Source organism: Wyeomyia smithii, chromosome 2 (assembly GCF_029784165.1).
Source record: "Wyeomyia smithii strain HCP4-BCI-WySm-NY-G18 chromosome 2, ASM2978416v1, whole genome shotgun sequence".
NCBI lineage: Eukaryota > Metazoa > Arthropoda > Insecta > Diptera > Culicidae > Wyeomyia > Wyeomyia smithii.
In genome coordinates this window covers 18,572,713-18,593,007 of record NC_073695.1, presented here as the reverse complement: position 1 = coordinate 18,593,007, position 20,295 = coordinate 18,572,713, and the positions used below count along the sequence as shown (strand labels likewise).

Below are 20,295 nucleotides of genomic sequence, written 5' to 3'. Positions count from 1 at the left end.
CTCACCATCTGTTTGTGGATTTCAAGACGGCATACGACTCAGTGAAAAGAAACGAGCTGTGGCAGATCATGCTGGAGCACGGTTTCTCGACAAAACTGATTAAGCTGAGTCGGTTTCTCGACAGAGCTGAGCTGAGTCGGGCTAAGTCGGACGCTGGAGGGATCGAAATCATGCGTGCGGATAGCTGGCGAAACATCAGCCGCGTTCGTAACGTTAGATCAGCGGTTCTCAACCTGGGGTACGCGTACCCCTGGGGATACTCGAAAGCCTTCAGGCGGTACGCAAAAGAAAAATCAGTAATGGCGGACAAAGCATTTTTTTTCATAATACTGCATTTGATGCTCGATCATTCTCTTAAAAAATGTTTATAGAAATCAAACAAACCATAGTTCAATTTGAAACCTGAACTAGACTACCACAACATGATCTACCACCAGTGGCGTCTCGTGGATTTGGATATTTACTGTGCACTCAAGGTTGTTCCATACAAACACCTACCCCCTCCCCTCCTCCTTCCCCAGTGGCCATCGCCAGAAATGTACATAATAAAACACATGCATTGCATTTATCTGATTTAGTATTCATATTTGCTGAAAATCTATCATTAGCTGTCATAAAAAGAATCAAATTTATTTATAAAAATATCGTCTTCAAACACCAGATTTATTCTTAGAAATTCTCAATTAAGCATTCATTTGTACAGCAGCGGAATTCTACGATCCGCTCTACGGGCGAATCTATCAATTATTTCATCACTGAAACCACTCTGATGTTGTAATTTGTGTAGCAAAGAACTTTCAACAGCCATCAGCATAAGCCATTTTAGCCTATTGTCTCCCATCGTTGATCGTAGATATGATTTGTGTCTTCTCTTGAAGCTTCTTTCGACTGATGCTGTTGTGGAAGGGAGCGTCAAGACCAATCGGACAAGGCGTGAAATCTCCGAGAAGATGTCTTCAAGGTTTTTTTCCATTAGGATCTGCATGATTTCCGGTACTTTTTTTCCCGAAAATTCCTCTTTTGAGTAGAAAACTTTAAGTTCGTTTCCCAGTTTCACTTTGTCAAAACCAGTGTACCGAGAACAGATAGCATCAACCAAATCCTTAGGGAACTGCTCGCAATATCCGCTAAACTTAGAACAGTCAGCAAAACGTTGGTCAAATTAAGTCAACAAAACGTTGGTCAAATTCAGAAATTATACGTGTGATCACTGCGTTATATTTCTTGAAGTATTGGTCGTATCGCTTTCCGTCGTATGTTTCACCAGTAATTTCCAAGCATTCCTGCCAGATCGCTTTGTACTTCTTGTCCGTCTGTAAATTACTAATGTTTTCACGAGTATTTCTCACGCTTTTGCCGCATTCAATGTAGTCAAGTTCCTTCGTTTGAAGAGTTTGATACAAAATATCAGTGAACGAAAATACTGCCGAAAATACTTTCAAATAAAAGATGGTGTCAAATTCAAGCATGAAACTGTGTAACCCCCTTGCTAGGGAACAAGTTTCGCCGTCCCATTTAACGTTTCCGAGATACATTTCGCCCAAACACGTGGTTAGTTCAGAATAGTGAGCTTCTACAATATTAACCATTCTGGATGTATATGCCCACTTCACTTTACAAACGTTTGGAATTTTACGCTGGATGTAGTTTTTCAATTCTGAATCTCTTTTAGGACTTTGAGTAAAGAACGAAGCCAGTGTAGACAGTGTAGTGAGAAACTTTCTTGTATCTTGGTAGTTGCAAGCGTGCAGCAAAACAAGATTTAAAACATGGGCCTTACAAAGTATGTAGTCGGCATCACGGTATAATTTTTTGACGATCGCTTGCGTTCCGCCAGCAACACCCGACATAACATGAGCTCCATCGTATGTCTGTGCTACCAATTTTTCAGGGGTCACGCTGAATTTTTCCAACAACGAAACTACTTCTCTGGCAAGGGCTACAGCGGTTTTGTCGTTGCTTGCATCACACAAATCCACGAATCTTTCAACGGGCGTACCTACAGACGGGTTTCACAAAGATAACAATGCATTTCAACTCAATCCTTTTCATTACACAAAAAATACTATTAATTTTACTTACCATCTTTCAAACAATATCGAAAAGTCGTAGCCAACTGAGATTTTCTCGCAACATCAGTGGTTTCATCGACCATCACAGAAATGAATTCAGCATTTTGCACTTCCCGGAAGATTTCTTCAATCATAAAAGATCCAATGACTTCTATAAGCTCGTTCTGAATGGAAGCGGATGTTCCCGAAAACACTGAATTGTTGTTGACGAAATCAGCGAAGGCCACGTCTCTGGATGCTATGAATTCACAGAGATCCTTATAGTTGCCTTTATTGACGGAATCGTGTTGTTCGTTATGACCTCGAAAGCTTAGACCATGCGAGCCAAGGAAACATGTTAAATCAATCAATGTTGTCATTCCTTCCCTATTTCTTTTCACTTGAGCGTTATGGTTTTTCCTTGCAATTTCGTGTGCATGATCCAGCGCCTCATCAATCCTCGTTCTTCCAAACGTGCGGTGTGCCATAGCGTTGTTAATATGCTCTTTAGTCGCTGCATGCCCCTTCATGGCCGAGGAAAGATGGTTCAAATCTCCATATCCATCCTTTATCCACACGCATTTATCACTAGGATTTTGAAACAAGAGACACGGCCAGCAAAATAGTTTACCACGTGTCTGTGAGCCGCACAGCCACGTTGCATCATAAGCGTTCACGTTAAATTTTCGTGTAATTGTCTTTCCACCTCTGACAAACGTTGACTTGAGATTTTCTAGCTTTGGTCGAGGAACTTGCATTTTTGTGATCAAGAGCTTTTCTTCAACAGATCGCCTTACGAATGGCTTGACTAGAAGGTCTTCAACAAGATCTAGCTCCATATTTATTTTAACGTACTGCACTTGCCTCTTAAAAAGTACTGAATGAAAATCATTTCATTCTACCACCCAGGCAATACAACATCGCGTGTGTGTTACATATATACAATGCCACCGAGCGTATTTTCAGTAGCCAATACTAACACCGGCCTTAGGCCCTTGTCATGCAGAATGCGGCGAGACGCGAATAGCGTCGAAACAGTTCGGGATTTTCATTGTTAATATTATTCCTCACCGTGAGAAAAGACACTTGTCGCGTATTGCCGCATACTGCATGGCGAGGGCCTCACTCAGGCCTCTGTCATGCCGAGTGCGGCGCGGCGCGAGCTGCGTCTCTTCTCACGGTGAGGAATAATATCAGCAATGAAGACTCACGCGCGTCAGAGCAGATCCCGAACTGTTTTGCCGTAGTTCGCGCCGCGCCGCACTCGGCATGACAGAGGCCTCAGTTTCCCACCTATCCCTTCTCTGATGAAGCAGCATTCAATACTTGCGGAGAGTGTACAACGTTGTCAAATTTCAACGCTCTCCGTGTTTGCTCTCATCTCTTCAAGTTCACTGACGGGAGTGCACGGAATCAACACTAACACACCGGTCTTGAAACCAAAACCACTTGCCACACGCGTAAACGCTCGGTATGTAGATACATAACAATATTGTGTACATTGAAAAGTGCACTGCGCAGAGAGATTTTGGGTCTGTTTTATGTCTCACGTTCTCATCACTCATTGATTTCCAGAGTTAACTTAAGGTAGAGTGGGTAAAGCATGGTCACATGTATTTTTTCATTTTGTGCACTAGAAATGGTACACAGCGAGCAATACTAGTTGATCATTGATACTGTTTGATGGATTTTTTTAGCTTTTGACTTTTGTTCGATATTCTTGAAATCGGCCTCCACCCACAACACCTGGTGTAGTGCACGTAGTGCACAATAGGACGAGACGCCACTGTCTACCACTACTCTCTCCCACTCTGCGAGGACATTTCAAGCCAGGGGGTACAATGGATATGAAAAATATCACCAAGGGGTACGCAGACAAAAAAAGGTTGAGAACGGCTGCGTTAGATGGACTAAAGCAGGTGGATGCGCTCTCTAACTTACTGTTCAACATCGCCCTTGAAGGTGCAGTACGAAGAGCAAACGTGCAAAGAAACGGTACGATCATCACGAAATCTCACATGCTTCTTGATTCTGCGGACGACATTGATATCATCGATATCGACCGTAGGGCCGTGGAGGAGACCTGTGTGCCTTTCAAGAGGGAAGCTGCGAGATTGGGACTCGTCACTAACCCTACCAAAACCAAGTACATGGTAGCTGGTAGGGAGCGTGGTAGTTCCCGTGGTGTTGGTGCTGAGGTGGAGATAGATGGAGAGCGATTTGAGCTAGTTGATAAATTCGTTTATCTTGGTACGCTTGTGACATGTGACAACGATATGAGTCGTGAAGTTGCAGCTGCGAACAGGGCCTTCTATGGACTACGTAACCAGCTAAGGTCCCGTAGTTTGCAAATTCGCACAAAACTAGCGTTGTATAGGACGCTGATACTCCCGGTGACCCTGTACGGACATGAAGCATGGACGCTGAAGGAAGCTTATCGACGAGTGCTCGGAGTTCTTGAACATAAAGTTCTGCGATCGATACTTGGCGGTAAACTGGAAGATGGAGTGTGGCGCCGACGCATGTACCACGAGTTGTACCTGGCATACAAACATTCTGATATAGTGAAGGTTATACAGTGAGGCAGGCTTCAATGGGCCGGACATGTAGCCAGAATGCCTGACGAGAGAGAGGCCAAAACTATCTGGCAGTCATTCCTGGGTAGATTTTTTTTCGGACTGTAAGTGCGAAGATTTCAACATTATTTGAAATTAACGCCCAAGTTCAGCAGTTTTTCAAATTATTTTTATAATTTGGACTACTCTAACTTCTTCATTTGCTTGTTTTTTTTTCTCTTGAGCTGGGCCTAGTGCGTCCTACCCGGGACATCCATTTCATTTTTTTGATTCAAAACCCAGGATCCCGAAAAGTATGTTTCCTGCAATGAAAATTATTGATAAATCGGGTTTATATTTTATACCCTTTCGAAATAGTGTATACTTCTGGTTAATATTGAGAACATCTTTTTCACTTTTTGTCGTCTCTTTCACTTTTTGTCTATGCATATGCTCCTTAGAGTGCTAATGGAATGGATGGGAAAATTTTGACATTTGACTTTATCGGATTTCTGCAAGTGAAGTTTCCAACCGGTCAGAATTTCACTTATTTTGACTGCGAACAGGACAGGAAGTAGTTAATGAAATTGTCGAAATCGAAATCTTGTTTTTTGATGTCAAATGTTTTAAAAATGCATGAAACGTCGAGATGAGACTAGAACTGGGAGAGTCTTCCAGTTCCAAACCCCAGGTAAATCCTATTTTCCAAAAAAAAAAATTCGAATTAACACCAGACCTCGACTCGATTTCAAAAATCTCATGAATAACTATTTGCGCATTTTTTTCTCATTTTGCATGAAAACTTTTTTCGAGTAGACAAAAGCCCTATCGCTTAACCCGAAATTCGTATAGTAGATTTCCCAGGATATCCCGGAAAATCAAATTTTTATGTCTTTTTATTAGAAGCTGGAAATGGATAGTTTAGCTGGACGGCCGACCATTTCATATTTGCTACTCCGGGATGGATCTGAGCTAGTGAAATTGCACAAATAACCACCCCGTCAACATTTTCGTACGCTTGTGACGTCACACCCTGCGAAGAACCCAATGCTCCGTCACGAGCCTTATAATTAAAGTTTAATTTTGTTCCTAGGAGGGCATAGCCTTCTGCTATGCTTTAGTCAGGCGAAACATTTGGTTCCCTTGACAGAGGACCGCGAACGTCTCTGTCAACACTCTATGTATCAACAGATTATGCCATAGGTGGCAAAGAACTCCGCGCAGCCTTCTGCTGTGCCACCGGCAAACAAACTGAACCAAAATAAACAAGTTTTGTGTTATAAACAAAACGCCGCCCGTACTTTAGCAGTACTAGACTAGGTTAAGAGATTAGTAAGGTAAACAGAGAGTGGAGAAAAGTCTCTCTCTCTGAGTTACCGGTAGGGTATATTTAAGTAGTGATGTTCGAAAATAAAGTCAGTTAGTCCACCGTTATCTTGTGTATTAATTCCGCGCCAAAGGCGCGTACAGGGATATCTAGTAGAAGAATTCCCTGGTAGGTTATAACCTACACACGTGGTGACAGCGCGTGGTCTTTTCCGCGCCATTGAATCTTTTCTTTAATCGGACGTATCTCGGAAGTCAGACGCGGTCGTAAACTCGGTCGTAGTAATCACGCTAAGGGAGCAAAAAGAAAAAGTAGTGGTTTAAATATCTGTGGTTCAGTGAAAAATGAAATAGTTTTTCGGAGTTTTAATCCAAGTAGTGCTCGCGGAGGAAAAAGAGTGTGTTATTTAAAGAAAAAAAAAAAAGGAAAAAAAAAAGAGAACTGAAGAAAAAGTACTTAACGATTTATCGAGGTCAGCAGCTTGGAAAGTAGTGCTGCTAGAGAAAGAGGAAAAAAAAAAGAGAAACGAAAATCGAGAAAAGACGTTGACAAAAAGTGTTCTCTTTTCTCGCTTTTTGGCATGGAAGTGTACTGAGTTGGTGGCAAACCCAAGCGAGTGACATTCGTATGCGGGGAAAAGGTGCTGTGTTTTGCTGCTGAAGACGACTTGTAAAGTGCGATCGTTTTTTTCATGTAAGTGTCAGTTTCGACGTTGGCAGATATTCGATATAGTGAATTGTCGTATTAAGAAGGTGCCGAAGTTACGTAGTGGAAATTGAAGTCAACAACGATGACCGGCCCTGTGTCAAGGATACTCGGGTGAGTGAGTCGTTTCCTTTTTTATTATGCGGCATATTGCAAAAGCAGAATAGGTGTTAGACGGTTATGACCATAAATGTCAAGATTAAAAGAGCTTAAGGATTATGTCTACCAGGAGTACCATAATCTGAGCAATAACATAAACAGGCCGAGAACGCGGGCGGCAGTCGCTAATAGAAGAAAATTATTAAGCGACGCCTTAAACGACTTTTCGGAAATTTTAAAAGAGTATGAAAATTCGAATTTAACGCCAGAACATTGGAATAGATTAACAGATCAGTACACACTCGTTCAATCGAAAGTGTGTCTGGCATTGAAGATCTTAAATAACTCGGCGATTGTTCCTGAGCCAAACAGAAATAGAAGATTATCAGAAAATTGTCTTGAGTTTGAGACATCAGATCTTGCAGAAGATCAGTCGGCGAACTTAGAGCGATCGGTGATTTTTGAAGATCCCCCGCTTTCATCGACCCTTGTAGAAACTCAGAAATCAAGGGGTGAGAAGCACACAGTGAATTAACATCTATTTAATTTTTTTTTTTTTTTTTTTTAAACTGACAACAATTACTGACAACAATTCTTCAGTGGTTCGTAATAATAACGATTTACAGGTTATCACATCTACTTGGGTCGAGAGGCCAATTTGTGTAAACAATCAATTCGCGCCGCTGCTGCGCGGTTGATTTTATTTCTGAAACGGCAAGCAATAAAACTCTCGGCACGACAAGTGCACGCAAGCGATTTTCGTTCATTTGCCCAACAAAATAATTAAAGTGGCAGAGCGGGAAGCAAACGGGCGGTAACACCGCTAGCAAATCGAATTTAAGAACGCAAACAGATACTCGCAGAGCTGCGCACATGGAAATCACCTTAATTATTCTAAGAGAGAATTTTAGCACACGGGTGGCTACGTTATCGTTAGCAAATATAAAAAGGGTAAAGTCGCATTTCATTAATGTCCAATAAAGAGCGTGAGAGCGGTAACTACGAATTGCGCGCTCACACGTTGCATACAAAAGTTAGTCAGTTGTACTAATTGTCGGGTACGCTGTCTCTGTTTATGAATTTTGCAGTGTTATTGCGATCAGCTGTGCCAGCCACGGCCAAGGTCGTATTTTGTAAGCATCAATTTTAATGGCCAATGGTAAGAACGTTTTGCTGCCATACATGGCTTACCAGTAGCGGTGAATTGCTAAGAGGGTAAAAAAAAATGGATACATCTATAAGCGCAACGCGCGCAGCGATGGTGACATATCCACCGGAAGAGTAAATAGTAACTGACGGCAGAGATATATAATGTTGGAAGTTTACGTTAAAATATTATTTCATGAATAAGGAATGGCACCTTACGCCATCTAATGTAACCATTAACAATCTTTGATTAATTTAATTACACTAAATAGAAATGATTTTTTTTAAATAATCATTTAATTACTATGAAAACCTAAAGTTATTTATTTAATTAATGAAGATAAACATTGAACCGTTGACACTAAATGGTTCGAAACTTGGTGTTCAGATTTTTTGATGGCGCGACGAAGAAATTAGAGTCGGTCACGCTACGTTATCACATCTGGTCAACAGAATCGTTAGTGACACCTAGAAAAAAAAGAAGAAGGCTACATAAGCCTTATATAGTCTTATAGTATTTAGTCCGCAGTACCTTTTATTGTTTTTATGAAATATATATAAAATTTTATATTTATAATGGAGTACACGTTCCCAAAAGCAGATGCCATGCAGTGCATCCCAGAATTTGATGGATCGCTAGACGAACTAGAAGCGTTCGTTTATCATATCGAGCATTTTGCTCGGGAGATACCAGAAGGAGTATCACACGCTCCACTGGTTTACATTGTTCTATTAAAACTAAAAGGCAGAGCTGCTGCCGCAATACATCGAATTAACGCAAACGCTTGGCCACAGGTTAAGCAGAATTTATTAAAGGAATTTGGGGATATTATACGCATCGAGGCAGTTATAAATCAAGTAGAAACATTGAAACAGGAAGCGAATGAGACCTTTCCTGATTATAAAAAGAGGATATTGAAAATTAAGGAGCAAATCGACTCCTACGAAACTAATTGTACGAAGTCATGCATGATAGTTAGTCTTCGATTACACTTTATGGCGGGTTTGTGTGACACTGCATTGAAAGAAGCTGCTCAAGGTAAACGAACATTGAAGTTAGAAGAGCTGCTGGATGACTTAGAGGATTACTACCATGAGCGTAATCACATTCTGGAAATAGAACATAGAATACAGGGCCTAGAATTGGTCGAAAGACAGCGCGATGCGCTTAGACAATTTAATAGTAGCAGAAATATTTTTACAATAAATCACAAAGACGCTGATTATAGCAACAGCCGTCTTGGAAGAAATGAATATTATAATTACAAAAATAGAGATAGAATAATTTACAAGCAAAACAATTATAACAATATATGTGGATCTAGCGACGGTAATCGATCCAAATACAATTATCGCACAGCGCGATCATACCGACGGAGCCAAGGGAACTACGCCCATGGTTGGAAATATAATTATTATGGTCAAAATGGACCAACTGATAGGAGGTACAGAAATTCGTATACCCGGATGCCTCAGAAAATGCTTATGGTAGCCAACATTAATGAAAGAAGTAATAATTCGCAAAAAGAAGGTATTTTGGATCCTGTTGCACAGGAATATTTTAACGAGGATTTAGCAGAAATTTGCGAAGATGTTGACTGGCGGAGATGTACCGATGAGCCCAGCAATATAGAAATAGCCGATTGGAGGACCGCATGCAATCACATAAGAGACAACAGTGCTTGTGTGGCTAAGCGAGTATATTACGATGTCAGAGGGCACTTAATGTTAACCCTACTGGCTAAGCAGAATGTCAAATTTACGTTGAACCTGATCTTAGATACAGGTGCATGTGCGAATATAATTAATGCACGCATTGTGAATCTTTTGAATGTACCGGTAAATACACAGGACGTAACCACTTTTGGAGGTATCGGCCAAGACATTGTGCGTACCTCAGGTACAATTATGTTGGATTTAATAGTCGGAGACTTTTTGATCCCGACGCAATTTCATATATTAGAAAATTTGCCAAGCGACGGATTAATCGGAGCAGAATTCTTAAAGAAGCATACGCTTCAAATAGGAAATAATTTTGATTACATAGTGTTCAAGAAACACGGAAACAGAAGTCCGGACAACTTGAGTCCGTGGAGTATGCCCAAAGACGAAGTCCTTAGTCAACATGTTTATGTGGCAGCCAGAAATAGAGTTATGGTGCAGAACGAGTTGCGAGATACTAGCAACACAGCCCGCAATGAGGCTGACGTAGACAAAAACGAAATAAATAGAGAGCACCAAACATATCGAAATGAAGAGCCGAAGAACAATTTTCTTGACTCGAAGAATACTATAATGCCCGAGTTGGACCTAGACTCGAGGCTTGACTATGACCTGTTGGAGCACAAGCTGACACCAGAGTCAAAAGGAAATGCAAGAATTGAAAAACTACGGCAAGTGCTGAATTTGGCGCACTTGCCTGATAGAGAATTCAGGACAGTGAAGAATATGGTCGAAAGCTATGCGGATATATTCTTTTTCGAGGGCGACAAGTTAACTACTACTGACGCCGCCGTACACACGATAGAAACTTCATCGGAGGTGCCTATCAATAAGCGGCAATATAGATTTCCGGAGGCCACGAAACGGCACATTAATAAGGAAATCGATGAAATGAGGGCGCAGGGTATTATTAGACCCAGCACTAGTCCCTGGAATGCACCGGTGTTATGTGTACCAAAGAAACCGGATGTTGACGGTAATAAAAGGTACAGAATTGTGGTAGACTTTAGATCATTGAACGAAGTTACCAAGCCGTTTGTATACCCAATACCTCTTATAAATGAGATATTGGATAATGTTGGAGGAGCAAAATATTTCTCCTCAATTGATTTAAAATCGGGGTTCTATCAAGTCCCGATAGACCGCCGAGATGCGGCTAAGACGGCGTTTTCCACTCCCAAAGGCCACTTCGAATTTACACGGATGCCGATGGGGTTAAAGAACAGCCCCTCAACATTCCAAAAACTTATGAATACTGTTCTCTTTGAGATAGGGGACGTGAAAGCTTTTGTCTACCTCGATGATATTATAGTTTTCGGTGACACTATCACCGACCATAATGATAACTTGCGAAAAGTATTACAAGCTTTGCGCAAACATAACTTAAAAATAGAACCATCTAAGTGTCAGTTTTTGAAAAAGGAACTGGAGTATTTGGGTCATGTCGTTAATGAAGAAGGCATAAAACCCACCAATGCAAATATTAAGGCCATTCAAAGCCTTAAGCCACCCACAAACGTAAAAGGTATAAGGTCATTTCTGGGAACAGTAAATTTTTACGGGAAGTTTATCCCCAACATCGCGGAGAAGCGCAAGCCGCTGAATCATTTGTTGAAGAAAGACGCTAAATTTGTGTGGGGAAAAGAATGTCAGGAAGCGTTCGAATTCCTTAGAAACGCGCTGATTACAGAGCCAGTTTTAGTCCGGCCAGATTATCAAGACACTTTTGTTATTACGACAGACGCTAGCAATTATGCTATTGGAGCCGTCCTGTCGAATGAAAAATCCATGCACCGGCCGATCGCGTTCGCGAGTCGTGCACTTGTAGGTGCAGAGACCAGATATCATATCATAGAAAAGGAACTATTGGCTATTGTATGGGCCATAGAATACTTCAAACATTACATTTTTGGTCAAAGGTTTATCGTTTACACAGACCACAGACCACTTATAGCGATTTGGAGGCTCAAAGAGACATCTCCAACGCTGACAAGATTGAGACTAAAGTTGCAGGGTTTGGAATGCAGCATCAGGTATAAACAGGGTAGCGAAAATATAGTCGCCGATTTTTTGTCACGTTTATCAGATGGGACGTGTCAGGGGCAGGAAAGTTCACCCCACAGGCAGATAGCCATGATTACGCGCCAGCAGAAACGCCTGCTAGAGCAGCAGAAGAACGCTTCGGATAATTTGAACGGCACAATACAAGATTTGAGTGCCATAGACATTGCGGACATCGCTGAGGACGAGGATGAGCAACAACTCGTCAACATTTCATATGATGACTTTTCACAGGCATTATCAAATGACCTGATACCGAGTGAGACGGTGGAAGTCTCGAAGAGAATATTGGACGAGAAGAATATCGAAGCTCGTCTTGTCATTTTGAACAGTCGGACGGCGTACAGAGAACTTCAGACACTGTATCAGCTGTCACAAGGATTGAAAGACTACGTAGAGGATGGTGTACTCAAATTTAAAGACAAGAAGGTGGGCGGTTTCATAGTAGACGGCAGTGAAAGTTCATTAATCGATTGCCGGAAATTTTTTTCACAATTTTTAGATAGCTTCAATAAAAGCCCCGCGGCAGTAAAGGCAGCCGGGGTCATTCACCTAATATCATTCAGAAAAATCAAGCAGCAGGAGATTCTGCAAATGATTCAGTTCCTAGCGGGTAAGCTGGAAAAACAAATAGTATTATATAATGCTAATAGCGAGCGTACAGTAATTGCGCCAGATCAAGTGGAAACAATTTTAAAGGAATTTCACGATGCACCCTTAGGAGGGCACGTAGGAGCGCGACGAATGCGCCAAAGAATTGGCACACTTTTTACGTGGGCTACGATGAAACGGGATATCGAGAACTACGTTCGGCAGTGTGATTCCTGCCAAAAGAACAAAATTGGAAGATCAAACAAGATACCGATGCAGATCACCACAACCGCATCGGAGCCATTTGAAAAATTATACATGGATATAGTAGTATTGCCCGAGTCCGACTTAGGAAATCGTTATGGTCTGGTCATGCAAGACGACCTAACTAGATATTTAACTGTCGCACCTATGGAAAACCAAGAAAGCCAGACGGTAGCGAGGACTTTTGTAGAGAATTATATTTGCAAATTTGGCGTACCGTTGGAGTTAGTTACAGATAACGGTGCGAATTTTGTAAGCACACTCATGAAAGATGTGTGCAAAATTTTGAAAATTAAGAAAATAACGACGAGTCCGTACCACCCACAAGCAAATTTGGTGGAACGATCTAATCGGGAGTTAAAAACTTACCTAAGGCAATTTATTGGCGGAAAACCGCACACGTGGGATAACTTACTCCCATTTTTTACGTTTCAGTATAACACTTCAGTAAACTCATCAACGGGGTACACCCCTTTCGAATTGTTGTATGGACGTACAGCACGCATTCCCACCTCCATTTACAAGCGGAATGGAGTGGACAATTTGACATATGAAACATATACACAAGAGATGAAAAAAATATTTTTTGACCTCCACGCGAACGCGAAGGCCAACCTAAAGGATTCAAAAGAAAAGCGCAAGCAAGTTTATGACAGAAAGGCAAATGAATGGCAGCCCATGTATGGCGATTTAGTTTTAGTGAAATCAGTCCCGACAGGATCAGGTCAAAAGCTCCAGAATATGTGGAGAGGACCATATGAAGTAGTGGACATTCCAAGCGAAATGACCACAGTAATTAGAAACGGAAATCGTTTAGAAAAAGTTCATAATAACCGGCTTAAGCGTTATTATGACTGAATATATGAACTTAAACTATGCTTCAAGGTTAACGGACAGAATATATTTAATGAAATACGATATTGGAGGGCATGAGTTATAATAGCAAGCACCTAAAACTGTATGAAAAAGTAAGGTGGAAGTAAAATATAGGCGTGAAAAAATACGAAAAGTCGCCGAGAAAGATGAATGATTTTATTGAAGAAGCAGAACCAAACGAAAAAATATACTGAAGTTAAGGCGTGAAGAAATAGAAAAAGTCGCCGAAAATATCAAGAGCCTTTCAATGACATGAATCAAAAGGCGTAACAAGGTTTAAAAAAGGAAATGACGTGAAAAAAATACGAAAAGTCGCCGATAGAGATATACAGCCTTTGAGGATACCGGTCAAATGGCATAACACAATTGAAAAAATTAAAATACGAATGGAGGCGTGAGGGACGAGTAACCCAGCCGATAACAGTTAGATAAATAGAAAACTTGGGGAATTTGAATGACTAGAATGACCTGGAATGTGGTGATGGAAAATTAAAGAGTTAATAGAAATTAAAACAGCATTTGTTTGTTTTTTGTAAAATGCAAATGTAAACATGGGAAAATTATATAGTGAACAAAGACCTCATGAAAACGAGGTTTGATTAATTTAAAATAGCTAATGGCCCAATAAGAAATAGAAGAAGAAAATCGATTGATGATGTATTGGGAAATTTTGTGTGATGGAGATAACTTAAATGACGGAAAACAATAGAACTAGGAGAGACTTTGGACAAGAAGGCAAAACCTACCGAACAAGGAGACTGCTGACTTTAGGAGATTCAGACTATTCTAATTTTAGTTAAGGACGAGCGAATGTAGACAACGGGGTGGTTACCCAGAATGATTGGCGGGAGTGCAAATTGGGTGAAAGAAAAACAAGGGAATAACCGGCCCAGGATGATTGAGTGTGCGAGTTTTCGTTTATTTCCTAACCTTCTTATCTTTCAGGAATCTCTAAAGCGGGCGGTCGCACCTTCGGACGGAAGGGGGAGAGGTATTATGCAGGCAACTGCATACTAAGGTGAAGTGTAAGTAGTGTAAGTATGACAGTATGACAGTAGCAAGAGACAAATCGAAATTTAAATAATAACAGATTCAAAAAGAGATGCAAAAGATTAAAGAATAAAGCAGATGAGAAAGTGACGGGACATTTTAATTGCACATAGAAGATGATATGAGGTGTTAAGAACACGCCAGTTATTAGACGAACATTGTAAATCAAGACAGAAGAAAACGATAAATATTTAATCAACGCGGTTTGTACAATGAAAAGATTTATTTATGAATCAGACAGGAAATACTTGACAAAGGACAAGAAAAGATTGAACCAATGCGGTTTGTTCGATGAAAACATGATGAAACAAAAACAGAGAGATGAAAAAATAATACATTGTGCGGAAACAGATTTATTTTATTGAAAACTGTTATTAGAAGAAGGAGGAAAATATTTGGAAAGAACGCAAAATGAAGAAAATATGTAACCAAAGCAAAGCTACTTGATAAAATTGAAGAAAGCTATTTGAAGAACATAAGCACATTTGATGAGAAAAAAGCTAATAATGAGCCACAAGACAAGTGGAACTGATATTTTAACGCGGAATAAAGAATAAGAAAGCCTAATACAGATAAATGGAATTGATACGTGACGCAATGATTTGTAATGTCAAACAAAAAAAACATCGAATACCAAAGTTAGAGAATGTATGATAAAAAAAAAGTAAACAATGCACATTTGAAATGTTATGTTTGTAAAATTGAATACTAATAGAGATGAACAACTTAGTAGGGGAAGAGAAACCAGATTATGTCATCCGAAAAGAAGAATAATACGGGCCTAGATTGTAAGCAGAAGCGTAGGGTAGAAAATAGAATGTAAGAAGCCCGTACGCGAGTGAACAGTAGTTTTAAACAGCAAGTGGAAAAAGTAACGAAACCAAAAAAGAATTGATAAAATAATGGCAAAAAAATAATGCACCACTTGCTAAGTAGGGCAACTAGCATCTAAGAATTGACAACGAGACGAGTTCCTGATCCTCGAAGACGACCGAGGTGATTACAACGGATGCTGAGATGGGGACATACCATAATGCCCAGTATGACGCGAAAAGGGAAGCAGACGGTTTTGAGGTGAGTTGAACGGCGGGTGTCTATGGTCGAGATGGAGGTAAAGCCAAACGTTATTACCAAGAGGAGACGAGCAGTATCCAGTTTTTGAAGAGGCCAGATGTGCAACAGAATTCAATCAATGCGGCTCAAGCCAGAATCGAGACTTCAGCGCGAAGACGAATACAGCAAACTACACAGCGAAGGGCGTAATAATTTGTTCCAAATATATATTACTCATTGAGAGTTATTGGCTTCCACAAATGAGGATTCGAGGTCAAAGCCAAACAAGCAAAATGACGCTATAAAATTTTGCTCGTGTTTAATCAACTATGTTCTTTCCGCACTACGATTTGATAGTGTGCGCACATATGTTAGCGGGTAATTGGACACCCCGCGCAGACAGTTAAAGATGATAAACCAAGTGACTGCATTGTGAAACTGAGCCAGTGGCAATCGCAAATCTTTTCGCCACACGACGCGTAACAATACTATAAGCCAAACAAAAATACCGCCGATCTATGTCAAAGGGACACGGCTAACCCAACATTGAGGTTCAACAACAAACTCTGTACAGTCGTAAAACAGCCAGATGTACTGCAGCCTTAATTAAAGTGCAATGGTAACCTTGGAACTATTGTAAATAACTCGATGAAGCCTTAAGGATGAGTTCGCGAGGATGACATCACAAACAACCGATGAGAACCTCTACTGCCAGACGCACCTTTCCGTTTCAAACCCCCTGTAACCCGTCGCTTGAATCCGACAGCCAAGCAGCGGATATCTACAAGGCGCAGCGCACCAGGCGAGCGAACATTTGTCAATTTGTTATGAAGAAAATCCATGTCTGAAAACGTTAATTTATGTAGAAATGATATGTATCACTATTGTAATTAATTGAATTTTACGTGCAAAGGAAAGAAGGAATATCATGAAAACGAATATGTATATAGTAGCATAAAAACGCGAAAAATAATTGTTATGAAAAACACACCTATCGGCCGTCAGAACGGACCATGTGACCATCATCTCTTCTAGATAATGGCCAACTAGGCGGGGTGGCAGATGTGACGTCACACCCTGCGAAGAACCCAATGCTCCGTCACGAGCCTTATAATTAAAGTTTAATTTTGTTCCTAGGAGGGCATAGCCTTCTGCTATGCTTTAGTCAGGCGAAACATTTGGTTCCCTTGACAGAGGACCGCGAACGTCTCTGTCAACACTCTATGTATCAACAGATTATGCCATAGGTGGCAAAGAACTTCGCGCAGCCTTCTGCTGTGCCACCGGCAAACAAACTGAACCAAAATAAACAAGTTTTGTGTTATAAACAAAACGCCGCCCGTACTTTAGCAGTACTAGACTAGGTTAAGAGATTAGTAAGGTAAACAGAGAGTGGAGAAAAGTCTCTCTCTCTGAGTTACCGGTAGGGTATATTTAAGTAGTGATGTTCGAAAATAAAGTCAGTTAGTCCACCGTTATCTTGTGTATTAATTCCGCGCCAAAGGCGCGTACAGGGATATCTAGTAGAAGAATTCCCTGGTAGGTTATAACCTACACACGTTATAACCTACACACGCTCGTGCTTCGTTTGAAATATCCGTACTCTTTTATATGAAACAAACTCCCATTAGATGCACGAAAACAGCATGTACATATATATGTTTTGGAGGCGATATATATACTAAGGAATAAGAGTACGGACGATTAATTAGTACGATTAAAAACTGACTTCTGTGGATGATGATAGGCATTACATACAATTTTGACTTCGTTGAGATATATTTACGATAAATTTTATTCATTTATATACGATATGATGTTTACTGAGCACCGTATGATGACTAATTTGGGGTTAATTTACCATCTTCAAAAAAAAAAAAAACAATATCGCACGCTTAGCCTTGGGGCTAATAGCGGTCTCGATCAACTAGATTAGTTGAGAGATTTCGTTATCGATATTGTTTTTTTGGCACATTTTGCATATGTAGGATAAGTACAACGATACACCGTGCCCCAGTGCTGAGTCGAGAAAATTTCCAGCTCGAAAAGATCCTCGACTCGATCGGGAATCGAACCCGATATCACAACCGTGTGGGAGAGCTAGCCGACCGACATCGCTAACCACAGAGCCACGGGGACCACTTTACCATCTTCAATGTACAACAATTTATCCGCTTCCGTTTTGTATAGATCAATAACGGCGACGGCTACGTACTTACGACCAGTTAGGTAAGTGAAGAGAAAGTGTTACAATTATTGTTGCCAGAGACCGAGTTTACCTCTGCATCTCTAACGACTATAACGGAAACGAAATTAACTTTGTTTTTCTAATGATTTAAACACTCCAAAAACTCTCATGTTTAGAGAGATTCGCAGCTAAAAGATAATGGATATCGCCTCGATGATGATCATCGCGAGTTTGACGCCAGATGACTCCTCTTGACAAAATAAGTCAGTCATTTTCAGGCTTGTAAACGTTAACACTTTCTTTTACTGTCTACTTAATTCTATTTCTGTTGAGAAATAGTATTACATGGTATAGTTAATTCCCAAAATTCCCGCATACAACGTCCGTAATTCTCATTTCTAGAAAAAATGTCACAATACGTTTAGAAAGTTTCCAGCAATTTTCACTGCTAATGACAAGTAATAAATCACAGTGGTCATCATCAAATCGCAAAACTGCGCTTTTTCTACCCAAAGAAATATTCATGATAATCAGGCAATCAACAGTATACAATCATTTAGCGGTTGACATCTACCGGTCTTAACTCAGCCTTGGTTCTACATTCCGTATCGGAATTCGACCTTCTGTTTCACTATACACAGACTTCGCAGCCAACTGTAAAGTGTACAGGACAATTACGATCCTACCGACACTAACAGTCTTTCCCGAGCCGACACTCGAACATACGACGACTGGCTTGTTAGCCCAGCATCGTACCTCGAGACCAACTGGAAGATTTCCGGTCTCAACTAAATGTATCCTAAAAAACCTATATTGGAAAGAGAGACATAATCCTATAACACTAGGACAATAGCCTATAGTTCCAATCAAAATATTGTACCCAAAAGTTTAGAAGAATCAAAAATAATAATTAAAACAGTAGAAAGTAAGAAAATATACATAACTAAATGTTGAAAATGGCATAACATAATAATCGCAACCAGAACCAGAATTAAAAGATGACTTCATTGTCAGTGTCCATCCTTGAATGAATATGCAGCTGGTGGGATATTGGTAGCGACTCGAATTGGTTTAATCACTACTTACACTACTTAATTTTTACACCAGTAGCTATAAGCGGTGAGTTTTTAGTACGCAAATTCTGTATGAAATCTTGATGCATGCATATGGCATTGATGAGAAAATCTAAAGAAAGATGCAATTGTATGCGGCGTTACATGATCCGGAGCACGCCCATTTGATACAGATTGCATAGCTAACGCAAACAATTGTTCGAGACGGCTGTTGCTGTTAGCAGTTTGTTTCTAGTTGTGTATCTTGTAGGCTTGCTCGATCGGTTAGTATCAAGATTCTAAATAGACTGCATCCAACGCAACAGCTTGTGTCAATTAGAAATGATTACTCACAATCATTTCGATTGACTCGGATGCCACCCTGACTTCTGGGTAGAATAAATTTTCCAGACAATAACATTGACTGTTAACTAAAAATGGAAGCGGAATATGAATAGACTCACTCGATTTGATGTTCTAGAACTGCTATGTTTTCTTTGGTATTGAGTTTTACTACCTGTATTCTGGAAAGTAATGCAATCAGCATCATTTCGTATGATGAGCGCGTTTTAATAAAATGCAGATTAGCCTATGGCTACTACCCAATTATTACACACCTTGTGAAAGCATACCACCATCACCCAATAATGTTAATTATTATTCTGAGGTGAGGAAACTTCCGCTAATCCGATCATTAATTTTAGCTACTGTAAAATACAGCCCCACCATCCAAGCATGACGCTGGTCGGCCTAGCAAGGTCAGCCAACAGTAATCCGAGTGAAACACGTCATATAATTTGTTATTTGCTGCCCAGGCCAATAAACTTATTGATAACCCTGTGACAGGTGGTGGAATTCACGCGTACTTGAAGCGATGCGTGTGTACGACAGCCCTAGAGAGATTGGTTTATGTGTGTCTCTGCGTTATAATTGTTTTTTTTTTTCTTCGTGGTACGGCGAAGTCGAAAATGTGTGAAAGAGCCCTTCAACATGTCGAAGGCAAACTTATGATATTATTAGACGCTCTTTGAGTATTTACCAGGATTAGGCATTTACACTTGATGGCCTAGGTGATACAGTTGTCCGAGCCTCAATAGCTCACAATGGCAAGCAGCGTTGCCAGGTATCCAGCTGGATTATCCAGATTTTTGAACATGTATCCAGGTAGCCAGATTTGATGTCCAATTATCCAGATTTTTCATGAATGATCCAGATTTTATCCAGATTTTCTTTTCTCTGTTCCGCAAAAAGGTCATAACTTCAAATTTGGCGCGAAATTTTGCAATTTTGTCACCTCAAATTTTACGTACCCCAAGACTTTTATCCGAAGACTTTACCTTTCACCCCACGAAATGACTTCCAGATTTTTTCCAAATTTTTTTTTTGGCTTTTCCAGATTTTTTGAAAAATGACCTGGCAACGCTGATGGCAAGAATGACACACTAAACATTCTATAATTACAAAAGAAAACATAAATTTATGAATAACTTTTCAAAAAATTTGTGAGGACAAAGAATTTTCGACTTTGAAAAGGTTTTAACAGTAATTTTCAGTG

The 20,295-nt window shown here is 40.3% G+C and overlaps 1 protein-coding gene across 8 annotated transcripts in view; it reads right to left on the bottom strand.

The window, feature by feature from the left end:
• Positions 1–20,295, bottom strand: part of LOC129720188 (transmembrane protein 184B) — a 67,215-nt gene that overhangs the window by 27,670 nt on the left and 19,250 nt on the right. The gene's annotated exons all lie outside the window — the stretch shown is intronic.